At 45.3% G+C, this 19,595-nt stretch overlaps 1 protein-coding gene across 7 annotated transcripts in view; it reads right to left on the bottom strand.

Annotated features, from left to right (window-relative positions):
• DISP3 (dispatched RND transporter family member 3) overlaps nt 1–19,395 on the bottom strand; it is a 529,314-nt gene extending 509,919 nt beyond the window's left edge. For 5 of the 7 annotated variants that reach the window (XM_085899158.1, XM_085899165.1, XM_085899159.1 and 2 more), the window contains exons 1-2: nt 19,083–19,395; nt 6,760–6,895 (exon numbers count right to left, since the gene is read on the bottom strand). The gene's annotated coding sequence lies outside the window, so the exon portion shown is untranslated. The remainder of the gene's footprint in view (nt 1–6,759; nt 6,896–19,082) is intronic. The other 2 variants (XM_085899163.1, XM_085899164.1) reach the window with 1 other exon arrangement.
• Between the last annotated feature and the right edge of the window lie 200 nt (nt 19,396–19,595).

The raw sequence follows: 19,595 nt of genomic DNA, 5'->3' as shown, positions 1-19,595 counted from the left end.
ATGAAGAATCACTTAAAAAAATAAATAATTCTCGTATCCACATCCAGATGAGGATCTTCACCAAAATCGAAACAATTCGTCCTTGTCACACACCCAACAAGTCTACCAAGTTGTGTACGAATCCATCTGCACCTTTTTGAGATACATGATATAGATAATTTTTGGCCCCTTCTCTCAAAGGTGAAGAATCACTTAAATATTCTCAAAGTCGGATCCGGATTCAGATCTTCACCAAAATCGAATACGTTTGTCCTCGTCACACACCCAACCTGCCCACCAAGTTTCATCTGGATCCGTCCACAACTTTTTGAGATATCCTGCACACAGACAGACAAACAAAGAGACAAACTGGAACAGACACTCATAGAGCGCAGACCTTCGCCGCCACTACTTTTTTTGTTCTTGGTATGAGTGTGGGGAACTGGTTTCATATGAATGGTCTTATGACACAAACCACATATCTATAATGTCATGACCCCCCCCCGACTTTTGGGGGCTACGGACTAAACAACAATCAACTCACGTCGTTTTGGCGAGTCTTCACTCGCAAGCTCGGTGAATACAACGTTTCAACAAGAGAAGGTAATCTCGTTTGATGCTGGTTTCATGCAAATCGAATAAGAATTGACTGAGTTATGCCGAAAACCACATATTTTTCAAGGGCGTGACCCCCCCTGACATTTTACCCCAACCGGTGACATGTGTTATGACGTCATTGTGTCACAAGATTGGGCATTAAATTCTGAACATTTTGGTGCTGGGTTCATGTAAAGCGGACAAGAATTGACCGCGTTATGACAAAAACCGCATATTTTTCAAGGTCGTGACCCCCTGACCTTTGTCCCCTAACCGGTAACAAGAGTATGGGCGTCATTGTGTCATATTGCATATCACAAGATGAGGCGTTGAATTCTGAACATTTTGGCGTTAGATGCATGCAAATTGAATAAAAATTGATCGTGTTATCGTAAAAAGACGAATTTTAACCTTTTCGTGACCTTGACCTTGACCTTTGACCCGAACGATCCCAAAATCTAATCGAATGCTTCCTGGCTTATAACCAATCATCCCACCAAATTTCATGCAATTCGGTTTAATACTTTTTGAGTTATACGAATCACAAGATTACAAATAAATAAATAAATAAATAAATACACGCCGACCAAAACATAACCTTTCGCAGAATGCGAAGGTAACAAAGAGATGGAGAGGAGTGAAAACATAACCTCCTTCACCTCTGGTGGCAGAGGTAAATATAGAGGTGCATATATGACGTCGCAATAACTCACAGGGTCCTCCAGCACAGATCTGGAGCCAGTCACCCATGTGACAAGAGGGTTGGTTGGTTACAATTTCTTGGGTCTCAGCTGGAAAGTGCAGCTGTTGCGCTGATGACTGACTCGAGCGCTGCTGCACCTGGTCAGTTTGTGGTCATGACCACACGACTCACCCACTCCTGGTTGAGACTAGCATTACACTGAGCATTTGAGTGACAGCGATTGACAAAACCTACCCGATGAAAAGCAGAACAGGACATTGTTAAGAAGCACCACAAAGCAAGGGTGCGAGCTCCATTGGTGCTCCAGGGCTCAAATACCCATTGGGTAAAATTATCAGGTGTGCAGCACCAACAAACTATGACCCTTTTTGTGTTCTCTATAATCGACTCCTCAAATACAGAAGCTTTGTTTGGCTGTGTGTCTGTGTACATGGAGTAAAGTTGGAAACCGTTCAACATACAGATACAAGCTATACCTCTACGAAAGCGTTTTGGACCTGGAAATATGAAGGCGACAATGCTTTTGGTCACCTCTCCTGGGGGAAGGGATATGGACATTTACACTTTTACACAGATTCAAGACATATTCATAATATGTTTTAAACATACCTTCACAGCAACACGACATTTACATTACATCACGAGATTCCTCATGTGAAAGATATTGATGGGAAGGGGGAGAGCACCCACTCACCATTGGGTGGGGGGGGGGCATTTATATGTTGTGTCCAATCTTCTTCTTCTTCTTTCGGCTGCTCCCGTTAGGGGTCGCCACAGCGGATCATCCGTATGATCCGCATAGTGATTTGGCACATGTTTTACGCCGGATGCCCTTCCTGACGCAACCCTGGTCGCCTCTTACAACACAGGGATATGGTACACCTATTTAACCGGGGTATACACCGGCCCAGTACACTGGTACTCATTTCGCCGACCTCGGAAGGATAACAGGCTGAGTCAACCCCCTGGTGTATTAATTCAGTGGTTCAACGGGGCTTGAACTCAGGACCTTTTGGATCCCAAGCCGCTGCCCTAACCACTGCGCCAACACCAGGCTTGTTGTGTCCAATCTATCACTGGCATTTCAGATCATGATACGTTATTATATAAAGAACTTTTTGAAAGTAAGTATCTTGCTAGTTCTAATATGGTTAAATATGATGCAATAACTTCCCTTCCCCACCCGCCCTTCACCGCAGACACATTTAAAAGCATGCAGAGCAGACACAAAAGACAGTATTGATTGTCCAAAGACTGACAATGAAGGCCCATGAACGTGCTTGCATTGAGGTTTTCATGTTTGTTCAGGTAAAGTTAACAGCATTTATGTCGATGCGGTCACAAGATGCAAACCTATGATTTGTACATACTCAACTGACCCGATTTTTTTTGATGCAAACAAATCTCTAACAATCTGAAAATATACCCATCACAGATGGGGAATCCCCCGCCATTGAAACATTTTTTTCAAGATGGCCGCCCCAGTCCGCCATCTTGGATCCGGCCACACCCAAAATCAAGAGGGTTCTTCCTTTTCAGGTGGTACATGTGTGACCCAAATTTCAAATCGATATGGCGAACAGTTTATGAGTTATCGCACTCACAGCTATTAATGTTGACGCCCAGCCAGCCGGACGGACGGACAGACGACCCGGGTGACAACAATATCCCCCTTCCGCCACACGGCGGGGGATAAAAACATGTTTTATGGGATTAACAAAGATAATTACTGGATACCAAATTATTTCAAACATTTTTTTCTAAGCCATACCATACAAAAAAGGCAAGTGTGTGTGTGTGTGTGTGTGTGCGTGCGTGCGTGCGTGTATGCATGCATGTCTGATATTTATCGAATCAAAAACAGCTGGGCCAAACTTCACCAAATTTTGAATATGCGCTTGAGGTACCCAGGGTCAAGTCATGGGCACAAATCTCCCCTCGCCCCCTCACCCCTGTGAGAATGGGAGGATGCCTTGTTTCTCACCTGTACATGTGGAGCAGTGCAAGTGGTTTACTGACCCCTGCTGGAGAGGGTTGGGATTACTAACCACGTCAAAAAATATATTTTCTCCAACATCCCTTCCCCTCCCATCCTCCCACCAAGCAGCTCTCATATTTAAAAAAAATTGGGTAGAGCGGCATTTATGCGGATATGATACTGGTTTGATAGACCAAACAATCTCTCAGAATTTGCTTGATGTGAAAATGCATAATCGGAGAAAGAAAGAGAGGCCAATCAAATTAGTATAATAATGGCATTCAAAGAACAAAATTGATTGCAAACTACAAAATATATATATATATATATATATATATATATATATATATTGTTGTGGTTACCAGATTCGCAAACCACCATTCAGGTCCCTTAGGTGAGGTATCTCGGTAAGTGCATGTGTAGTTAGGCCCAAACCCGTTGTCTAGTGGGAATACATGTCATTTATACGTGCTGCGACTCTTCAGGATAGCCGTTTTTCTTTTACTATCTTTATTTTGGACCAACCGCCATGATCACAACCACAACATCAACCACCAACCACAACGCCGCTTCACCACAACCGCCACGACCTTCCCGTCACACCTCGCAACCGTAGCATCGCCACCGTTCTTGCCCCGCTGTGGGTACCGGTGTTGGACTCATGCAGAACGCGCGTCGAACAGCGTGTACAAAATCACGGATTTTGTGCTTCAAAAACGGATCAAAAACGACACACGCCCACTTTTTGCCGTCCAATCGGTGAGCGAGGGGCGATTTGGCCCGCCCCCAGGGCGATCGATATATGCAAATTTGTGGATCAAAAAGCCTTCACGCCCACTTTTTCTCGGGCCAATGGGGAGCGAGGTGAAAGGTCAAAGGGAGGGGGTCAAAGGCGAAGTTACGGGGGGATAAAAGGACGGTGTTCGTCAGTCAGGGAGAGTCGCAAACGAGAACGAGAAGGAGTCGGAACGAAGGAGAACGAGAACGAAAAGAGAACGAGAACGAGAAGGAGTCGGAACGGAGGGGACGAGTGTGGAAGTCTGGAGCCCGAAGCCTGCAGTGGCTGGAGAAGCTGAAGAGAGCCGGACGAGGGGGTGCTCGCGTCGGTGCCAGGAGCTGCACGCCCGAGGGAGGCCGGCAGCGCGACCTGGCCGAGGTGGAGACGCACACCAGGGATAATAAAGATCCTCTATACCCCGAGCATCAGCAACCCCCTCCTGTTTCCCCCGCGCTGAGATAGTGCGACCAAGGGGGCCCCGTTCCCACCCCCTGCCAGGCACTGTCCACGAGGCCCGCGGGTTGCGGGGCCATCGCCGCTCCGCGTCTCATCACCAGACGGGTAGGCCCGACCCGGTCTCGGCCTCAGGCCTGCCTCATTCTTGAGGGTATTTCTTTTCCTTGGTTTTGGGTATGTGTTGTCGGCGCCGTCTGTGAAGTAGAATTGTATAAGTGTTGCCGTGTGCTCGGTAGTCGGTATTAGCTCTGCACTGTGTTTTCACTTTTATATTTGCTTTTTGTGTAAATGGAAGTGTGTTTTCTTTTTTTTGTGTGCATTTGGTGGAATTGTATTTGTGTGCTTCCCGTGTGCCGCGAATAAATGTGCTTTATTGTTGAACTGTTCTCCCGCTTCGCTTTGTCTTTTCCCCCATTGAACCCTCATCTTGCTTCACGTAAAGGGTTGGTAGTGGGCTGAGTACGCCCGATAATTAATCGAACCGTCGAGGTCGACGATAACACCGCTCGGTTATTCTGATAGTACGGAACGGGTCGCTTAAGTGGCCCGTGTCCGAAGTCGACCTGCGGCGAGGTGCGATCGCCCGGTCTACCCTCCGCGTGGGTACTTAGGTAGGTCGAATTTGGCGAGCAACCCTATCCCACGCGGGGGCTGATTGGCTCGATCGCGGTGAGACCGAAAGGTCCACCCGTGACTGGTTCCCGGCGTTAGTCCGAGAGGGTCACGACTGGATTGTCCGTCCGGTGGGCGACGTGCCGCGATTCGAGTTACGTGGCCGTCGCACGCCGGCGGGCGCGGAATCTGCAACAATATATATATATATATATTTTTTTTTTCTGCAAGTAAACTCTGTTAGCAGACTCATGGTTAGAGTGCCTGCTGTGAGTCAGATAGGTCGGCAATTCGATCCCGACTCTGGCCAAGTCATACGAAAGACTTCCCAAATGGTACGTGCCGCTTCCTTGTTTGATTGTTCGCTTATAAACGATTAGAAAATGGATGAACCACATACATTGGCATCCAGGGGGAGAAGGAAATTTCTCTTTCAATTATACTGCTAAGTAAAGAGAGAAAATAAATTTCATGAAAAGTGACCCCCAAAGTTCCCTGGGAACTTCCTTTCCCAATGCTCAGCAGCTCTTTTTCATCTGGTAACGTCTGGCATTATCGCATGTATTTTTCCTGCACGTGTATGCATGATTTGTGTCACATTCCTCCATGAGCCTTGAACCCAAAAACAAAAATGTCGATTTTCTCAAACACAAAAGTTTGTTTAAAATTCCTTTTGCAAATAATTTCTTCACATACTCCATTAGTGTAGTAGATAGTATAAAAATCGTGCAAATTATGATACAAGCATCAAATTTGGCATTTCTGTTCTGCAGGGCTTTCTGATCAAATCTGCCCGATTGGCCATTTGAAAATCCAAATTTTGAAAAATTTGACGGAGAAAATGACGGAGTCATCAGGAGGAACCTGGAGAGGATTCGGGTTTCAGCCGCTACTCCGCTACCGCTACTCAAACCCATCCAGGCACAGCCAAGTGAGCCTTGCAGAAAAAAATTCTGCAAGAATTCACTTCTCCTTAGACAGATAGATAATGAAAAAGAGAAATGTAGAGGAAAGAAGATGAAAGGGAAGAAAAAGCAAGAACGAGAATGAATAAAGAGAATTGAGAAAAAAAAAAGTTAGAAAGAGATGTGAAAAGGAACAAAGAACAAAGATGTCGGGAAGAACCCAGACAGATAGATTTCAACCGTTACTCCGCAGGCTCAAACACAGCAACATGTACAAGCTACCAGAGGTCCGTCAGCGGGGAAGCACAGACCACACAGCATCAGGATATGGTACAAACATAATAAAACAGAAGAGCAAGAAGGAACCCCAAGAAGTAAAGAGGAAACACGGAGTCATCGGGAGGAACCTGGATAGGATTAGAACCTGAAACTCGTTTGCTCGGAGGTTCTCGCATCTCATCCCGTCTTTGATTGGACATTATGTTTTGATTCCAAGGTGCATTGGTGGATTCACCTGCTGAGTAAAATACTACAAAACACCAAGTGAAAATGATCTCAGAATGAAAGAAACGACATTGTTTACTCCAATACGAGGAAGTCCCATGGAGCGGATCCGTGGAGCCCAAATAACAAAGCAATTACAGACAAGCGAAATATCAACACGTAAAACACAGACATTGCAAACAAATGTTGTCCTATGCAGTTTTGTTAGGCAAAGATAGATTTTTCAAAGAACGTGTCACGTGCACACCTGGAACTGACTGCACCTTCAGAAGAACGCCGTCTTCATCATCAATGTTTTGGCCCATTAAGCTCAGAGCTCCCAGAGAGCAGTGGACTCACAGCAGATGGCTCGCACAGTTTGTCCGCCCCTGTTCTCCAAGTAACTGAGTTGTACAAAATGTAAAAACAAAAACATATTCAAATACAACAGCTTAAGTTTGTAATAAAATTCTCTCAAATAATAGAAGAGAAAAATCAAAATTGTTCAATCTAGTTACCTAGTATTTTAGAGAAATTTATCTTAAATACCGTTCCTCTAAACGAGACTGAAGAATATAACTTCGAGCTTCGAGGATAACTCAGAGATAGCAAACTCTCCTCAGAGCTGCCTAGTACAGTCTCGGTTCGAAACGGATGTTTCACAGACAGTGCTTTGCATCAATGGACATGAATCTGGGTACCAGTCTGCGAACAGTTACTGCCTGCCATGGACGGTAAAGATCCTACAGTGGATCCCAAAAATAGTAGTGGGCTGTTGTGTGCCAGCACCCTGGCCAAATTCAAAATTCCTGCTCTGACTATAAAACTGTTCAGAAAGTAATGGCAAATAACCCATTGTATTCCCTTGCCAAGAAGCATCCATGGAAGGATGGAGACATGATACAATGTAAAGCGTTACTTGGTCCCTCAATTTCACCAAGATGCCTTTTATACGTCTAACTTCCAGGATACTGTCTCGATTCTGAGATGTGTAAGATGCCATGATCCCCACTTGAAGAAAGACACCGAAATGTCTTTCAAATATAACGGACTGCTTTGTAGTTATGCTCCACGCATAAATCAGCATATCATACAATTGTAACTGATAAATTATGTAATTACATCTTAGCAGAAAAATTCAATCTTGTTTCTCTTGCGTAAATAAACAATCAAAGGTGTGTGCGTACCTTGAACAAAAGGCCATTTAAATATCTGATGCTGCTCGCTTGGAAACATCACAAGAAGATGCAAGTTCGCTCGTTTGATTGCGAGAGCAGTCGGTAAGCTCGATGTCATCTCATCGTACGATCGTAAGACTGTCTGAACATCTTGTCTCATTATTTTGTCATCCATATAACAATTCATAGTGACCGTCTGCACAATACCTTTGCCTCACGGCTCATGAACCAGGTGTGGTTGCAGTCAGGCATAATAATAAACCAAAACAGAGCCCTTCTGACCCGATAAATTCAACAATGCACCGAACGCCGTATGCGCATGCGTATCGCTTTGCCTCCGACCTGGATTGCCTCAGTAGAGTATTCTCCAGTCCATTTGAAAGACTGAGAATTTAAAGGCCGTGTGGCATTAGGATTCTCAGGTATTTACTAATTGTGAATGTTTGTCGTTGTAGAGGAACACATGTAGGACTTGAACAGCAAAGAGCTTACTTTGTGTCGCTTTACTTGGTCGTTAACTTATTTGGTAATCCTTGACACCTGGGGTAATTGATTAGGTGAGAGCTGATTGATTATGCCCTCGAGGTACAGGTGAGAGACATGATTGGAAGCTGTTGGCAAAAAAAAAAAAAAAAACCTCAGGAGTTTAATGCACCAAATGGTTCCTAATTTCCTTGTTTAACCATGCAGGAGGCTGAGACCACTCCTGACACTCAGTGTGGTCCCATGGAGATGGTGATCATTCATGTATTAATTTACATTCTGCATTCAGAATGTTTATACTGGACTTACACGCAAGGGCTTTGATTCCTAACAATCACCTTTGAGCACAGAAGTGTGTACGCAGAAGCTAAGCTCGTCCCTTCTCGCCACCGAAGGGGACACATGACATACGATGGTCAATCAGCCAAAACACTGTTATTTCGTTTTTAACTTCAATTTCATTAAAAATTGAAAGTTTTTATTGTGACATTGACCTTCCGCGTATAGCCGTCATCAAGGCCAATGAGGAAAGGTTGGTGACGTCACGACCCTGAGCTCGTATAAGGGGGACTAAAAGTGAATCGGAGGATAAAAGAGAGTGTGAGTTGAAGGGCAGTTGGCAGTTCACCAGGGTGAGTGGCATTGAGTACAAGGGCCATCAGCAGAGTTGGAATGCTGCGTGAAAGTTGGAGCACAGCCGACCCAAGCAAGCTGAGTAATGAGCAACACCGGAAGGAGCTCGTCTCGCCCCCTCTCCATCCATCCCCCGGACAACCACTCTCCCCTTGCTGCATCATCCCAGCACGTAACAGAGAAGACTAATATCTCTAACTCCCCAACATCTTTCTTTCCCGTTTGTCTTATGTCCCAATACGAGGCCGATTTGATTAGGGGTTAATTTTAAGATAGACGTTGAGTGAGGCCTATTCATTTGGAATAAGCAGTTCGATGGTTCCTCTCTCCCCCCCCCACCCCCACCCCCAGCGTCCCCCACCGTCTTTTAATCACTATTGATTATTGTGCCATACTCCCCTGTTATCATTAAATTATCTGTATTTTATAGCATCATTGCTGTGGTTTTGGGTCTCGATTGGACCTCTCACATTGTGGAATTATCGAGTGGACTATTATAAGCGCACCAGTATTTTGGAGCACAAACCAAATGAAAAAACAACCGACAAATGGCAAAACAAGCTCGAATGAGCTAAGATCCTCGTCCTCTTAATGATGACGTCATAAAAACGAATATGACATCATTGTGATGTATCAGGTTTGTGATAATTAATTATCTGTGCTAATGCCCGGCTTGATTCCCGCAAACAAAATTCAAACAGCTTGCCTAGTTTCGGAGATAATGGTATGGGCGATTTCCATTAACGGCGATATTATGACGTCAACTTTTTTCTAGGAAGAATTTCCAAAATCGGAGATGGTTACTGCCTGCGCGTGGGCTTTCTACATATACATGGGAAGTTTCACGAAGATCCGATGAAAACTCTGGGTTGTGAAACAAAAAATGTCAAAAATAGGAATGACGTCATAGTGATGTATCATATGTGCGGTAATTCATCTCTGCTAATGCCCTGTTCGATTCCCACAAACAGAATTCAAAAAGCTTGCCTAGTTTGAGATAATTTTTAAGGCGATTTCCATTAGCGGAGATATTTTGACGTCATGACTTTTTTTCTAGGAGGAATTTTCAAAATCGGAGATGGTTACTGTCTGCACAGGGAATTTTTATATATATATATATATATATATATATATATATATATATATATATATATATATATATATATATATATATATATATATATATATATATATATATATATATATATATATGCTAGTAAAGGTGCCCGTCTTCGACAGGCGTCACTGGCAACATATGGTAAAAGACAGATAGTATGAATGTATTTTAAACAATATATTATATCAATTTTATCCATTGATTATCATTCAGGTTTTCCCCTTCGACTGTCCCGCAGTAGCTCCACTTCAATGACATTACCATGTAGTTTAGTGACTACACAACGTGTACCATTTTTGAGTTCTGGAGGATCCATAGAGCGCATTAAAATTACAGGGCACCCTACTTTAAAGTGATCCAAAAGGCCGGATCAGTTTCGTCTACATATTCATATCTTGTAGATTTTAGCTGATTCTGAAACTATTAACAGCATGTCGATCGGATGGTTCTGTGATTTTCTACGGTAGTAAACAGAAGTACGACTTAAGCCTGTACGCCACTATGCAGAGACCCGAGATTTTTATGTGCACGTGCTCAATCCCGCACCCACCCGGAAAAGACCCAAGTGCACTGTCAGTACTCACCTCCACACGAAAACGATTATCATGATTTTGGGTTTAACCGGAACTGACCGGGCGATACTTTGTTGGCAGCTGGTCCGGCTGGACAGTGGGTATCGGTCGATGAAAATTTCAAAACGGCAACCATGTATAAAAAAAGCAAAGAAATACTTTGTACTTAGTCAGAAAGTCATGGTTTTGTGAAGAAACGACAGCACATGGAAAGTGCAAATTCGTCAGGTATGAACTCAACTGTTTTCTCCCCAAATGGAGCGTGATTCTATGAGCCGAACTCATCTTAGTGGTCCTCTAAAAAATGGGAAACATTTTTACTTATCTTTTGTGCAATAATTCCTCCCATTTTGCAAATGGAGAACATGAACTGTTTAACTACCATAATCATCAAAACAAATTTTGAGGGTCCTCTTGAGGAAGACAATAATATCATTACTATATATGTCAAAGTTTGTTTCATTTCATGCAGTAACAGAAATCTGATGGTAGAACAAAAAAATGGGCGTGCCGAAATATTAATATAGGTTTAATTTCCATAATCATCAAAACGAATTTTCAGGCGCCTCTTAAGGAAGACAATAATATCATAACTCTACATGTCAAAGCTCGTTTCATTTCATGCAGTAACAAAAATCTGATGGTGGAACAAAAAAAGGGGCGTGCCGAAATATTAATATAAATAAATATATATATATATATATATATATATATATATATATATATATATATATATATATATATATATATATATATATATATATATATATATATACGTATATATGCCAAATTTCAGGAAGTTTCGATGAAAACTGTAGGCTGTGAAACAAAAAAGTCCACAAGAACAACAACGTGAGTAAGACTTAGAGATCCTCCATGAGGATCTAAAAAAAAATATATTATCCCTGATATTACATGGGCAAGGACATCACAACAGTTACCATCTCATTCACATCACCAACTTCGTTTTTTTTCTATACAAGATCGAGGCTGATGGAAGAGCGAGATGACAGAGGGCAAAAAGGCGACGGGCTGAGAGTGGGCTAGTGGGGCAACAAAAACGAGTTAAGGGAAAGAATGAACAAGAAATGAGAAGAGAAAGAAGGGGAGGAAACATTGTAAACTGCAACTAAGAATGTCGGGTTAGGTAGGGTTAATGGGGTTATAAAAAATCACGTCGTAATAGAGGATAAAATGAGATGGCGGCACATTGCTTGCTTGAATCCCGCGAGGGAAGACTGCAATAGAAACAATTGAAGGGTGTGATGTAACATGTCTTTTTATATAACGTATGTATATATATATATATATTTTTTTACCAACGATGTGTTAGGGTTTCCAAGAACACCCAAACCATAAGGGGGGGTGGGTGGTATTTTATGTGTTCGAATTTATGCAGGAGCTTGTCAGATATTACATGCCTGGTATTGGCTTCGTGGTTAGTGTGCCTTAGGATCTTAGGGTCCTGAGTTTGAGCACCGTTTGCCGCTGAATTAACACCAGGTGGGGTTTACTGAGCCTGTCATCCTTCCGAGGCCAGTGAAATGAGTAGCAGTGTACTGGTTTAGGGGCACAGCACCAACGGCATCGTCACACCCCAACAAAATGATAGCGACCAGGCAGCAAAGCTGCCATACACAAGCAGAAAAAGAAGAAGATATATTCCATGATGAATGACATTTGGAGATGTTAGTGTATATACATAAAAGCACGTGACTGGGCTCGTGCCAGCCCAAGAGATGTTTGGAAAGTGAAGTAATGCTTCTGAAGAGGGCACTTAAGCCATGCCCATAAGTGGGTCAGGTCAGGTTCGATCGTCATAGCGTCATAAGTCAGGTCAGGTTCGATCTGTGACCTGCTACAGGTACCATGTAAACCTGTACTAACCTGTTCCATGGTCGGGTTGTCGGCGACGAAACCGTCTCTCCCACCAGGTTTTCTGGTGAGGGGGGTGTTTGGATATGGACACCCAGCAGGATTAAAAACAAAACCTGTCAAAGGGCGGAGGAACTCCTTGTGAGCCAACGGCCATCCATATCTAGTGCCCAACTGTGTCTGCGGACGTCCTCCTGCAGTTGGGTTACTTCTTATTAGGAGGTTGGTGGCAGGATTTGCACTCCGGCCACCGTAAAACCCTTCATTCCGCAAAACGCAAAAACACAAAAAAATCTGAAAACCCACTCCGTGGGAGTACCTCCTGTGCAGCTTCCCTTCGCAGGGCAGCTCACCGGATGACGGGATTGGGGCAAAGCCTTCGGGACCCCCAATCTTTGATAGGAGGGAAACCACGGGGTAACATCCCTGGGTCAGATTGCGGGAGAGTGTGTCGGAGTGGTGCTGAGGTGTCGTCCACCAGACGGCGGTCTCCTTGGGTTAACCTGAGGCGGTCCCTTCGGGTGGGTGCCTGGAATGTCCTATCCCTAAGAGAGGATGATCACCTGTCTCTGTTATCATCTGAGCTCAAGCGTTTGGACATCGGGATTGAAGCTCTCTCTGAGGTTCGGAGAACGGATTGCGGCGAGATAATGGTGGGTGGTTACACCTACTATTGGTCTGGTCGCTCTGATGGTTACCATACCCAAGGAGTTGCTGTAGCTGTGTCCAATAAGCTGACCCCAATGATAATTGAGGTAACACCGGTCAACGAGCGTATTATGAGATTAAGGATTCGTCACTCCTTAGGTGTCATTTCCCTGGTCTCTGTTTATGCTGTGAGTCTGTGGTTGATCAGTGCCCCAGACGAGATACACTTCTAGTCTTGGGGGATTTCAATGCATCGACTGGAACTGATAGGGATGGTTATGAGGTGTGTGTTGGTCCCCATGGGTCAGGAACTATGAACCAGAATGGCACTAAGTTCCTTGACCTTGCAAGAAGTCATGGACTTAGGGTGGCTGGTTCATGGTTTCAGCGCCCACAAGCTCATCGCTGGACTTGGTATTCCAACGCTGGCGGTGTGGCAAAGGAGATTGATCATGTCCTCATTGACGGTCGTTGGAGGATGATCCAGAACTGCAGGGTCTACCGGAGTGCTCAGTTCCTCAATACTGACCACAGGCTTGTTGTAGCAACTCTAAAGCTGCACCTTAAATCCTGGAGAATGGTACCATCCCAGCCTAGGCTGGATGTTGCCAAGCTCAGGGATGAGAGAGTAGCTGAGGAGTTTGCGAACAGGCTGAGTGGACACTTGGGGGGTCTGGGTGCTTTGGGGGGTCCTGAAGAGTTGTGGAGCGCCTTCAAGACCACCGTCCTCGATGTTGCCGGTGGATGCCTTGGAGCTCACCGCAGGGCAAAGAAGAATTTTGTCTCTCAAGGGACACGGGATACCATTGACCAGAGTCGCAGGGCCAGGCTGAATGGCAGAGCTGAGCTGTTCAGGGAGCTGAGGCGTAAAACTGTACATGCACTGAGGGTGGACAAGGAGGCCTATGTGTGAGGAATCTGTGAGGGTGTAGAGCATCACCTGTGGACAGGTGATTCTCGTCCCGCTTACAGGGGAATTCGCGCATTACGTTCATCCAAGCCCATCCCTCGGAGCACTGCAGTTCGAGCAGAGAGTGGTAGGCTCTTGACAGAGGAGTCCGAAGTGAAGGCCCGCTGGGCCGGTTACTTTGAGCGGTTGTACCAGGCTGATCCCCCAGCTGTCGAGTTGGACGTCAAGGGTGTTACAATCCCTGTTGCTGACCCTCGAATCAACTGTGGTCCACCTACGCTTGTGGAAACACTGGCTGCGGTGAACCAGTTGAAACGGGGCAAAGCTCCAGGGATCTGTGGCATCCATGCTGAACTTCTCAAGGCTGGTGGAAATGCTGCACTCGTGTCGTTGCTTGCAGTTTTGTGCTCTGCCTGGAACACAGGCATCATCCCAACTGACTGGAAGAGGGGCCTTGTTGTTCCTCTCTGGAAAGGGAAGGGTGATCGCCAAGACTGCAACAACTACCGAGGGGTGACGCTGCTCTCAGTGCCGGGCAAGGTCTTTGCTCGGATAATTCTTGATAGGGTTCGCCACCATCTGCTTGAGCACCAGCGTCCAGAGCAGTCAGGCTTTACACCAAAGAGGTCAACGATTGACCGTATCCTTGCACTTCGTGTCCTCACCGAACGCAGACGAGAGTTTCGGCAGGGGCTGCTTGCAGCCTATGTTGATCTCTGTAAAGCGTTTGATTCAGTGAATCGGGATGTCCTCTGGAGGATTCTTGGTCTTCGTGGGGTGCCACCAAAACTGATCGATCTGATGTCTGAACTCTACTCTGGTACTGAGAGTGCTGTGAAGTGTGGTGGTACCATCTCTGACTTATTTCCAGTTGTTACTGGAGTTCGTCAGGGATGTGTACTTGCCCCCACACTTTTCAGCACTTGTATGGACTGGATTTTAGGGAGGATGTCGGAGAGATCAAGTTGCGGTGCATCGTTTGACAATGTCAAGATATCGGACCTTGATTTTGCAGATGATGCAGTCATCTTTGCGGAGACTTTAGACATCCTCTTGGGGGCCCTCGAGGTGCTGAATGAGGAGTCGGAGCCATTGGGATTACGGGTTTCTTGGGTCAAAACGAAGATCCAGGCTTTCGGTGACATCTTGGATGCTGCTGTCCTGTCTGTGTCTGTTTGTGGTGAGGATGTTGAGGTCGTGGAGAGATTCACTTACCTTGGCAGTGATATTCATGTCTCTGCTGGCTGCGAGTCAGAGGTCAATAGACGTCTGGGTCGGGCCTGGGGAGTCATGGATTCACTGGATCATGGGGTGTGGGGCTGCCGGTACCTGTGCGGGAGGACGAAAGTCCGAGTCTTCAGGTCCTTGGTACTTCCAGTCTTGCTCTATGGGTGCGAGACTTGGACTCTGACCAAGGATCTGAGACGGAGACTTAATTCCTTTGGTACCAGGTCTCTTCGGAGAATCCTTGGCTATCGCTGGTCGGATTTTGTGTCCAACGAGCGGTTGCTGAGAGAGACTCGGATGAGATTTGTCACCTGCATAGTCCGTGAGCGTCAGTTGCGGCTGTATGGACATGTGGCTCGTTTTCCTGACGCTGATCCTCCTCACCAGATTCTCTCAGCGAGGGAGTCTCATGAGTGGAGGAGGCCAGTGGGCCGACCACGTGCCTCATGGTTGCAGCAGGTTGACCATCATCTCAAGGAGATGGGGATGGGCCTGGCATCTGCCTGGGGGATGGCCAGACAGAGGCCCCTGGAGTACCGGCGGAAAGTGGACGTAGCGACGTGCTGTTCTGGCACATGCTCCCATACCTGACCATAAGTGGGCGCCACGACCCCGAGCATGAAACCAGAAAAAGTGGCTTTAAGAGCCAAAATATTTCCACGATGAATTAGCCAAATTAGCACAGAGCACAGACCACGCCACAATGCCCGATTAGAAAAAATAAACATCTTTATTACATAAATAAAAATCAATAGATGTCATAAACCAGAAAACGACACCAAAGCAAACCTTAACCTTAAACATTGTCCGAAGCCATATCAAATCACAGCACTGAACGTTATAGATCCGGCAACAGGCTCACGCCTTCTTCTGTGCAAATTTTGTGCTAAAGCCAAACAGCACCAGAGTTTAAAGGGGCCATTCATAAATTGCATCGCAAGGGAGGTGATTGGGAGGAAGGAGAGGGGAACAAAATGTCAGGGAAAGGGGGGGGGGCGTTCACAATCGAGTTACACAATGCTCAGGATCGTTTAAAATGTGTGGAACACCATGTGCCGGCTACAGACATAATGCCTGAATGTCATGCACAAACAAAAGGTTCGTGGGTACATTTATCTACAAATTCCTTCCCATCGTTCCATGCAATTACAAGGTCTTCATTTCGACCTGCCTGAAAACAGTCACGACATCACATAAAATAAAATAAATCACATCCACCCAGATCAAAACGAATATGAAACCTTGTGGGGATGAAAAGATGTCACGTTATTAAAAACAATTTTGTGATACGATTAATTCACATAATTGAGCTGTGGTTGATGTTAGCATGACGGGATCCTTCTGGGGAGGAAGGGGGGGAGGGTTGGACTGGTGCAATGTTTGTCACAGAACATGACGGAGAGGACGGGGTTAAAATTTGAAGAAAAAAAAATAAAGAAATAAATTTTTGAATGGGCCCAAAGATTTGCACAGGAAAAAGGAGAACTGGGCCACTCCCAGCAGTGAAGCAGTGCAGATGACTGTCTGAGGGACGGCAAAGGTGATGTCTCTGATGGAGGACGGTGGACAACAATCGGTGTCAGGGTCACGGCAGATCATGATGATACAGAGCCAAATCCAAATACAAGTTGGTTGAAGCATCGACACAGGGCACCATGGTGGAACCGGAAGTCCAAGGATGGTTTAGGAAGTAGCATTTCCAAGATGGCGGCATCCATAGTGAAAACCTGTTCATCAGCAAGCAGGGGCAAATGACAGCTTGACCTGAAATCCTGGCACCAGCAACAGCAGTGATGCTGCTTACAGGCACAACACCATGTAAATATTGTGCTGGGAAAACTGGCATGGATTCATCCAGCAACATCACTGCAGCGGACCACTGACGGGGAAAACAGAGAAGGCCCTAATTGAAGCTGCCTTTGATCTTTCTCCAGTGCAATGATTCCAGGCAAATGTCCCCAAAAATGCCTCTTGCTCAATCTTACTTGCAAAGCTCAAAACGTTTTTTTTTTCCCCCCAGCCCTATCTCCTTCGCTTTCATATTCTCAATCTCCTCTCCTGTAACACCAATTTCATCATTGTACTGACATTGGTCTCTCTCCAGTAACCTCACGGTCAATCCACAACCGCGCTCTGCTCCGATGCTTTTTATGCCGCACTGTCCCAAGCACACCATTTGAACAATTTCCTGAGTTCCAGGTAAATCAATAGCATTGACCATTAGATCATGAATGACCTTCCCATTGGGATTCAAATGGCGGTCCTTCAGGATGTGCTCTTAGGGCGAGTCCTTGAAAAGTAACCTCACTCTTATGGCATGATCCAGCAATGTGGTTGCCAAGAAACTAATTGGAGTTGGGGTGTGGTAAGATCTCAATTTTCGACCACATTTCCTTTTTATATCGATTGAACTTCCACATCCTTGTTTAGTTGGTCCAATGAAACTCAATTACGAAACGACGTTGCAAAAATAAACGAAACAAACATTCTTATACATACACAGCAAGATAACTCGATAGAAACCACAACGTATCAACAACATATTTCTACAAAACTTGGCAAACATAGTGAGAGGTAATTTAAAAACATCAATTTTCATAACAATAATTTACATTAATTATTAGAACATGAGGAGACAATTTAGGACAATACTAAGTACATGGATTCGAATATTGGGTCTCGAGACCATAAAGTGCTCAGACGGGGAGTGCCAAGTAGACCAAGTCGAATGAAGGTATCCCTCGCTCCTTCCATCAAGAAGCAAAACGCCTGGATTATAGAAATGAAATGTTGATTTGGGGCGGGATGCCACTCTTTGGAGGTCGTACCGAGCACGTAGGTTCTGCGTGCCCTCATACAAGGAAGATCTGCAGTTTCTGTAACAACCAGGCAAGCTCCGATGCAGACGTATCACCTATTGAAGGAGCTCAATTGATGCGCATCACCATAAAATGAGCAACAATCTTCCGCTGACTTAATTTGGGAATTGGACATGTCAGCACCCAAATCCGAGGTTAATGAGCCGTTTCCATGATGCCCACCGTTACAAAAGAAGATGTACAAAATGTACTCAAAGCTTTCTCTTGGAGTTTTGAGATGCCAACCGGCAGACCAAATGTTTCTTTGGGGATTGTTGGCCACCAAAAAGTAGACAACTGTTCCATCCATCCATTTGGGACCAGACTCCGTGCGGAGCGTTGGTGCTGCCTGAGAAGTCTCCTTGGCTATTGGGTGCAATCCTGGACGTGTCGCAACTCCGACACAGGATACCAGCAAGCTGGAACTCATTTTGCCGATCACGAAAGGATGACAGGCCGAGTTAACCCCACCTGGTATTCATTCAACAGCTGAGTGGGATTTGAACTCAGGATCCTGGGATCCCAAGGCCACCACCCAAACCATAAGACCAACACCAGGCATCAGACAAGTGTCACTTCGAGTTAAATCCTCGTCCATTTTGTTGGAATCAAATTTAAACTCGAATCAATATGTTGTTCAAGGCAGATGTATGAACTTTGGATGATCACGTGCTCCGTTACTCAATGCTCGATTGGTGTTACACCGTGACCTCACCGTAGTCTCACATCTCAGACTCGCTTTACCATAATGTAAAGAAAAATTGTGTCGCCTGTTTTTTTGTGACATAGAATAAGCACCCCCCCCAAAATTTTTTTTTTCTTCAACCGGTCACTTTTGAAGGTTTGGGTTCGTTATTTATTTATTTATTTATTTATTTATCTCACATGGAATTGATGTTTCGAGGAATTCCCGAGTTTAAGAAAAATGTAAATTGAAGAAGTGACGTAAAACAACATGTGCGTCTCTGTCTCTCTCTCCAAGAAATCTTGAGGTAACACATAAAAAGGGGACGTTAAAAGGTCCACAAAGACAAAGACACGGCAGTGCCCAGTGTTGTGAGCAGGTGCGCACGTGGGACGAAGGACTCACCTGGCAGCTGGCGCTGCGCTCGCTCTCAGAATGCTCTTCCTCTGGCAGGGAGCGAACGGTCCACACACACACACACACACACACACACACACACACACACACACACACACACACACACACACACACACACACACACACACACACACAATTACAAACACACGTTCGAGAGAGAGAGAGAGGCGCCTGGACACAGGCGGACAGTATTAATGGACACAGAGCTGAACGACGAACAAGGTGAAGAGGGTTTAACAAAGCCCGCGAACACAACGGTGCAGCGAGCGCGTTTGGGGAAAGCGCTGGGATCGGCCAAAGCATCACTGCTGGAGCGGGGGGGGGGTGGAGGGGGCGGGGAATAGGAGGGGAGGGGAGGGGCGGGGAATAAGTGGGCGGAGCTTAAGAAATAGCAAAGCGCGAGGCAAAAGACTGGTTCGTTCTCTGGACTCTCGAGCGACAGTAAAATACATGAATATTCATGAGTTGATGGTTTGTTGATTTTTATTATTATTATTATTA

This window comes from Eptatretus burgeri, chromosome 10 (assembly GCF_056783735.1).
Source record: "Eptatretus burgeri isolate ZD-2024b chromosome 10, Ebu_testis_v1, whole genome shotgun sequence".
Taxonomy (NCBI): domain Eukaryota; kingdom Metazoa; phylum Chordata; class Myxini; order Myxiniformes; family Myxinidae; genus Eptatretus; species Eptatretus burgeri.
The sequence above is the reverse complement of the archived record's forward strand: the minus strand, read 5'-3'. Positions and strand labels throughout refer to the sequence as shown.